Genomic DNA, 8631 nt, shown 5'->3' with positions numbered 1-8631 from the left:
TAACTTCCGCACCTCTATTCTCCATTGCTTTCTTCGTCATGATCCACCAATTCTTAGCAACACCACGAAGCTGATGAATGACCAACCTGGTTCGGCGGTCATCGGTGTAATCAATGGAATCAAACAACTGATCGATATCGTCCAACCAACTCTCACAATCAACTGGATTTTCTGTACCCAACAACAAGGGAGGATTAAACGACTGAAACCTTTTCAGCAAGGTTTCCATCGGCGTCGCTGAAGCATCCAACTCAACAGTTTCAGTACTAGCTTTCTCAGTAGCAGGAATAACTGGTGGTGGGTTCCTGTTAATAACTCGTCGAGGACCCATCTGATAATCAAAGGTTAGGACACAAGATATCTCAATCGCTGCAATCGGTGCTCTTGCAACCTCTCAGAATTCCGAATACAGGAGAAATACAGTTCATATCTCAAATAATTCATGCTTTATAATTCAAATCACAAAATCATATAATTCAATTAATTCTCAATCCATAAAGCATGCTCGCATGGTATTTAATAACTCAATTAAATAATTCAAACACATGCGAGAATTCAATTCATGCAGACTCGATCTACCCCACTCACTCTAATTCAGTCCAAGAATCTTATGTCTCTGATACCACTTAATGTGAGACCTCGGTTCTCAACAACTAATCTCGGATTAAACAACAATTAAGCATACAAGATCCAAGACTAAAAGTAAAAGAAATTTTTTTTTTTTTTGAAGGGGGTGCGCTCGGGCGGTCAAAAACCGCCGCTCGAGCGCGCCCTGATGTCCAGTGCTACTGGACTGCTTCGACTGGGGTGCGCTCGGGCTGCTAAAAACTGCAGCTCGGGCGCCCCCCTCCCCCCCTGCAGCAGAAACAGAACAGAAAAACTGGGCAACTCATTCCAAAAGCTCTTCCACACATCAAACTCAAAGTCATACATTAAAACGCAACTCAAAACGTTAATACACATGCATACTCCAATACAAGGTAGTTCTAAAGTTATACAATCTCGAACTAATAGAACATGCTTTCGTCTAGCTTATTCAATACAAAACAAGTTCAAATACAATCTAAGTTCGATTACATATTCGACTTCTAAACAACAAGGCCTCACATCTATCATCTCAACCACCTATCCATGCTGCCTCTGACTCGGTCCTGCCCCACCTGTTGCCAAGCACACATACAAAGACAAGACAACAGCCGGATAATCCGGTGAGAATAATATTCCCAGTAAAAGAGACAACATTCAATATCAAATAAGTATTTCAAACGAAATACATCGACTTCCAATTAATCAATTATCAACCATGCAAATTCCACAAGCATGTCTAAAACTCAATTCATATGCATAAATGCAATGCATGTCTTTAAAATCTGGGATTATCAAGTCGGATAATTGAAAGAGTTGCTGCTTTTGCTTTTGGGATCCCGAGGACTAGATCACGTAAACGACTCACCGACTCTCCCGATCGAGGTGGTGCTACGTATCTCCATCCTCTAGACTTTGGTGCGACTATAAGGAGTATGCTAGCACTAGGTGAAAAGGCTACACCCAGGCCACTCACAATATAATCCCCAAAACGTCTATCATCAAAAAGGGCCATCATGCCCGCTACTCAAATCAAGGATTCATGGCTCAAGATGAATGCAATGCAACATAACTCAATCAACTAAATTCAAGTAAAAAAAAATAACATGCAAGTATGTGATTCTTCGGAACACTCGAATCAAGTCGGATTCGAGTCACACGTTCCATTCCAATCTAAGTCATCTTTTACCTCTTTCAACAACGTCGATGCTCCAAAACCTGGAAACAACAACGATTCCTCAATCAAGATTCAATCAAACTTCCTCAATTGATAATAAGAAATCGATACTATACCGGCTACAATCTCCAAGTTGCACAAAGCTGCAATCCCGCAACTTCACTATCCTCAAATCAATCTGTACAATAAGTAATAAAGCTCGAGATTAACGTACAACTCAATCGAAGGCTTGTCTCAAACAATTCGAACCGATAGACAATCCAAAACTCAAACCGACGGCATAACGGCTATAATCTGATCAAACCAGAAATGCAGACAGAATAATATCAATCCAATAGACTCAATTCAACCAACAATCCATCAAAACAAACCAATTCTAACAAATCATAAAACTCAACTTTCGAAAATCCCTTCAAAAATTCATAACAAATCCAAACGACGCTCTATTTCAAAACCGACAGAGAATAAACGATCAAAACTCTGCCAAGGACAACATACTCCAAACTCAATAGATTCTAACGACATCTCAAAACTAGAATGTATCTGATCGTAGAAAAACTTACGATATAAAGAAGCTCTCGCAGCCGTGATCGCTAATCTGCCTTCAGAAATAAATTTCAACGGACGGATCGACAAAAACGGAGAATTCCAAAGCTTGAAACTCACGTTTCTCTCAACAATGGAGGAAGAAGGCGAGATGGGGGAGGAGAGAATGGAAGAGACCAAGTCAAATCCCTTATAAATATCTAACAAAACCCATTTTTGCATTTTAGTCCCTGAAAATATCGAAATTTGCTAAAAGGACCCTGATCAAAATTAAGTCGGCTCTTGAACTCTGCAATCTATGATTATCTCAAATAAAGTCAATTAAGATAAAATCGGGGCGTTACAATTATAATGGCTTCAAGTCTAGCTACAGGAGCAAATGTTTCATCAAAGTCTATTCCTTCTTCTTGTTTGTAACCTTGTGCTACTAAACAAGCTTTATTTCTCACTACAGTACCATTCTCATTGAGTTTGTTCCTAAAGACCCATCTTGTTCCTATCACAGATTTATCATATGGTTTAGGTACTAAGTTTCGGATTGAATTTTTTTCAAACTGATTCAATTCCTATTGCATAGCTTCTATCCAATTACTATCAAGTAAAGCTTCTTCAATTTTCTTAGGTTCTATCTGACAAATAAAAGCAGCATGCAATAGTTCACTTAACATATGACCTCTGGTTCTCAAAGGTGCAAGTGGATTACCTATTACCAAGTTTTGCAGATGAGTTTTGGTCCATCTGTAGTTTGGGCCAAGTTGATCTGTATTGCCTTGTTGATCTTGATTATCTTGATTTTCAATGTGATCTGTATTTGGTGGAACCTCATCATGATTTGGTGGTTCCTCTAGTATCTGTTCTTCGATTTGTTCTGGTTCACAAGGATTTTCTTTGTTCTGTCTGATCTAGATTTCTTCATCATCATCTATATCTAACTTTGAATATTCTATCTTGTTTCTAAGATCATTCATGCTTGAAGATTCATTGGTAAAAGATGTTTCATAAGAAACCTCATGAACTGATTCTTCAACTGTTAGAGTTTTAGTATTAAATACTCTATAGGCTTTATAATTAACAGATGAGTATTCGAGAAACAAACCACTGTCTGATCTGACATCTAAAGCAGTCAAATGAGTTTTTCCATTGTTGTGAATGAAGCATTTGCAACCAATTATATTAAATACCTTGAAATAAGATATCACTGGAACTTTACCATAGATCTCCATGGTGTTTTTATTCCTCTTTTCTGCAACATCATTTTGTTTTGTCGTTCTAACTGCAAAAAAAAAAATCATTCTTGATTCCAAGATTTTCCAGATAAGTAGACGGAGTTTGATTTGTAAATTCTGTTCCTCTGTCACTTTTTATTTTAACAATATTTTGAGATTTCTCATTTTAAAGTCTTAAAAGAAGTTTAATCAATTGGGTGGCATTTTGATCTTTGGATTTTAAAAAGATCACCCAAGTAAATCTTGAGAAATCATCAATAATAACCAGGGTGTACTTCTGTAACGCCCGGAATTTTTTTACGTAATTTTGCATGCATAATTAGGAAAATAATAAATTTAAAAAATAAAAAATAGGGTTAATGATCTTATGTGATATTATATGATGTATGTCCATGATTTAAAATTTTATTTTAGCATTTAAACCGCAATTATGAAATTTATGGATTTATGAGAAAAGTAAAATTTTAATCGCGTTGACGGGACCGTGGACGGACGAGATAAAGATTTTCATCCAAAATTTTTATAAAGGTTTTTAAGGGTCCTAGATAATTATTTTAAGACTTAATTTATAGAAAAGTGGGAATTTTATATGTATATATTATTAGAAACCCATTTTTCACCAAAAAAAAAAAGATTTTAAAGACTTTTATTAACCTTTAAAAATACCACAAGCCATTATTACGAAAATTTCAATAATTTTATCAGACATAATAATGGAATTATTAGTGTTTTAAATGATTTTATTAATTTTACAAGAATGGACCCATTTTGTAATAAATAAATATTGCATTATTGGTTTCATAATTGCACCCATAATTAAAAGCATCTCCACCACCATCCACTTCTTCCCCAACTCATTCAGCCGACACTTCCTCCTTCACTGAACACACACTACACGAATTTCATTGAAGAAAAACAAGGTTGTGAAGTCCGTTCGTCCCGGAGAACCAATACGCGTTGGTATCGTATTTTTTATTGAAATCTTCAACAAGGCACGTTTGATTCCTTTATTGAACACCATTTAAATTATATTACACTGATTTTAAGCATGAATGATCTGATAATGCATTTGTATGTGGATTGAAATGAAAATATTTTAAGTTCATGCATGAAACTCACGTTTTTGTACATGATGCTTAGTTTTGATGAATTTCTGGACAAGGCTGGTTCGGGACTGCTGCATAATGGTTTGGGATCGTGTTAGGGTCCATTAAGGTCAGTAAATGAGAGATGGTTTGGTCTAGAAAGTGGCTGGAACCATGCAAGAATGGACTAGGACAGCCAGCATGCATTGGAGTGAAGGGTTCGGACTCTTCATGCTAATTCATCGCTGGACCAGGGTCTGACCAAAGGCTAAGGGTTCCATCTAGGGTCCTTATGTTCTGATTTGAAGGGTGTTTCAACCCTGAAAGTGACTGAGATAGTTGGCATGGACGTCGGTGTGTGCAGATGGTGCAGACCGCGCAGCCATGGCCAAGCCATGCCCTGCATGGTTCGAGCCAACGCTGGACCAGGAAGGACCCACAGGACCCTGGGGAGGTCCTGTGTGCGGAGCTCCGGCAGGGGCGGCCGGAGAAGGGAGGCCGAAGGGGCAAGGTGGGAGGTGGCCGTGAGGTAGGGTGAGAGGAAAGTTTAGGTGGTGTTTTGAGTTTGAACGGCCGGGATCAGGTTTTTGGATCCGGGTCTGAGTCTAAAATATTATGGATTAAGTTAATTAGGTTTGATTCCGGGTTATATTAGTTGGGCTGGTGTATTTTAATTTATTTAGGAATAAGAGTTTAAGTTATGATTTAATGGGTTTTAAGTTGTTTTAAATAATTGTTTGGGCTATTAAATTTTATATAATTGGGCATAAATTATTATTTAAGTGAGCCATTAATGTTCATGGGCTTAATGATCCATGAGAGTTATTGGTCCAAGTTATGTCGGGTTTAGAAATTTAAATCGAAAATTTTAAGTTAATGGGCCGGATTAAGCGTTAATGGGTTAGTTTAAGATTTATTAAGGTGATTTTTAGTTATTGGGCCAAGGGCTTAAGTCTAAAGAGTCAGCAGCTCGAGTAAGTCCATGGAAAAATAAACGATATGTAAATATATATTTAATTCAGACATGTATTTTTATTATTATCTATGTATATAAGATTTTATGAATATAAATTTAATATATATATATATATATATATATATATGGGAAAATTTTTATGAGAATAAAGAAATAATGATTTTTTAAGTTCATGCATCATGAAAGAATTTTATGTTAAATTTAAAGGTATGTTAAGAAAAATATATTTTTATGGAAGTTGAAGTGAAGGTGGAAAATGATGTGGTTGGAGGCCGGGATATCTGGGCCCGATGACCTTTATGTTAATGTTTATGTTATGATGAGCTTATAGATCCAGCTGAGAGGGTTGATGAAGTGGCATAAGAGGTGGAGATCCCACCGCCACGTACATTGATTTTTATGATTGATCAATCGTTAAGTATGAGGTCATCGACAAGGATACGACATGTTGAGAATTAAGAACTTAAGACATGTCATTTTATGAAAAGTATTAAGTATAATGTTTATGATAAATATGATGATGATGTTTATGATTAAGTTATACATGTTTATAAGCTTATATTTTTTTTAAGATCATGCACATATAAGTATATTCATGTATTTTATATGATGTGTGCTTGTGTGTGATTTCATTTTGTTACGTATGGATAGAACGTGTTGAGCCCCAAGGCTCACTGATTTAAATGGTGCAGATGAGCCTGAGAATGATGAAGATAATGTGTTCCCGACTGGTGACGAGGGCATATAAACATCCAAACAGCTAATACCTGTGACCATAGCTCGTTTTATGATGTCTATGTTGGAGATTAAATAGTTTTAATTTCCGCACATGAATGATGTTTTTATGATTTTGCATGAGGATGAGATATTTTTCGTATGTATGGATTTTCGATTAAAGTATTTATTTTCAAGTTGTATGGATTTATTGAAGAAACATTAATTAAGTGTTTAGTTATGTGTATGAGATTTTATCATGATTTAGTAGATAATTTTTATGTATTTATTTGTATGTAATATACTTATATATACATTTAAATAGTATATATTAAATTATGCAAAAAGTTATTTTAAGTATGATTTTATTTGTATGTAATATACTTATATATACATTTAAATAGTGTATATTAAATTATGCAAAAAGTTATTTTAAGTATGATAAATATATATGTATAAATATTATTTTAAAGTAAAGAAATAAATTAAAGTACAAATAAAAAAAATCAGTAGTATTATTTGGGTCGTTACAACTTCATTCCCCCTAAGCTCATTATTGGTATAAGACCAAAAAGATCCATATGCAGTAGCTCTAAGCTTTTTGAAAGAAGATTTACAACCTTTGTTTTTATTTATCTAACTTGCTTACCTAGCTGGCAAGCAGTACAAACCTTGTCTTTTGAAAAGTCAATTTTAGGCAGACTTGTAACTAATTCAAGCTTACTCAAATTAGCTAAAGCTTTTTATGATTCAAGTGTGCTTTTGGAATTCTACACAGTAATCATAATCACATAATTGACTAATACTTATCAAATTTTATTTCAAATGTTCTACAAGACATCTTTAATACTAGTATTTTCGTGGATAAGCTTACCCTTACCCATGGTTGTACCTTTAGAGTTATCTCCGAAAGTGATCTTGGGTCCTGGTACTTGTATATATTCAGATAACATTCTTATATCTCCATTCATATGTCTTGAACACCCACTGTCCAAATACCAGACTGATTTTTTGATCAGTTCACTTCTCTTTACCTACAAGAACAAAGTAAAAAAAACTTTAATTGGTCTCCATTTCTACTTGGGTCCATGCTGGATTAATCCTTTTGGAATCCATACTTGGATTATCTATACAGAATTTCCATGCTATTGACCTTTGGGAGAGACAGTTCTATCTGATGCTCTTTGTGTGTTGTGTTGTGTATGTTGTAGTGATCAGATAGATTATTCATGTTTGACTTCCAATACTTTCTAGAAGAGTTATTGAAGTGTAATCTATGTTGAGTTGATGAAGATCTTTGTCTTTCAAGACTATGTCGAGACCAATTTGATCTGGATTTAGTCCATCTTGACTTAGATCTATCTGGCTCAATATATCCCAAACCTATGTGCAAGAGTTTGCTCTGTTGAGGTATTGAATATGTCATTGGGATCTCTGGTTCATATATCATGATGGATCTTACAAATTTCATATATTTAAAGTTATTCTTTTCTAAACAAGACTGAGTGGTTGAGTTAGATGAACTACCTTCATTTATGTTGTAGCCTAAGCCAGATTTATTTCCATCTTGCTTCTTCATTCCAGTGAGTTTATCTAAAGATTTCGATGATCTATTCCAAGCGTTTACTAGATTTTTAATCTTTGATTTTCAGATAAAGTTTTTTGAAGTTTACTTCTCATGTCATTGTTCTGAGTCATTAAAAAACTTATGTGGGCCTTTAGACTGTCTGATCCAGTAGACTTATTTGAGTTACTTTGATCTGACTTATCTATCTGACTCTTTCCATTTGTTCTGACTTCTTCAAACTTATGAGATAGTATTCGATATTCATTAACAATCTCATTTAATACATTAATAAGATCTTCTCTACTAAATTCATCTGAAGTTAAATCAAGTACCTCTCCATCATCTGGAATATCATAATCATCTACTATCAAACACTTGACAGCATCATCTTCACTTTCACTTGATGATGTCTTTGAATCAGATGAGTTAGAGTCCGATTCAGCCCACTTGTTGTTGCTTTCATCTGCTAACAAGGCATTTTGTTCCTTATTTCTTCTGAATCTCTTTCTTTCTGCTCTGGAGATTTTCTTGTGTGATGTTCTTTTCTCATCCTTCTTTGTTTTGGCACAGTCAGCTATGAAATGTCCTTCCTTGCCACAGTTGTTGCAAGATTTATTATCACTGACTGGTTTTTTTTCATCTGAAGCTTGATCTGTTTGTACTTTGAAAATTCTTATGATTCTTTCTCATATATCTTTCAAAATTTTTAACAAATAGTGACATTGCATCTAGGGATGGCAACGGAGCAGGTCTGG

General features: G+C 35.0%; 1 long non-coding RNA gene across 1 annotated transcript; it reads left to right on the top strand.

Moving 5' to 3' along the window:
• The first annotated feature begins 4364 nt into the window (after positions 1 to 4364).
• LOC140885524 (uncharacterized) lies at positions 4365 to 6550 on the top strand. The gene is made up of 2 exons (XR_012150979.1): positions 4365 to 4526; positions 6288 to 6550. It is a non-coding gene; the product is annotated as an uncharacterized lncRNA (long non-coding RNA).
• Positions 6551 to 8631: the final 2081 nt, after the last annotated feature.

Source organism: Henckelia pumila, chromosome 2 (assembly GCF_033568475.1).
Source record: "Henckelia pumila isolate YLH828 chromosome 2, ASM3356847v2, whole genome shotgun sequence".
NCBI classification, from domain to species: Eukaryota; Viridiplantae; Streptophyta; class Magnoliopsida; order Lamiales; family Gesneriaceae; genus Henckelia; species Henckelia pumila.
Note: the sequence above shows the minus strand (reverse complement) of the source record. Positions and strands in the feature narration are given on the sequence as shown.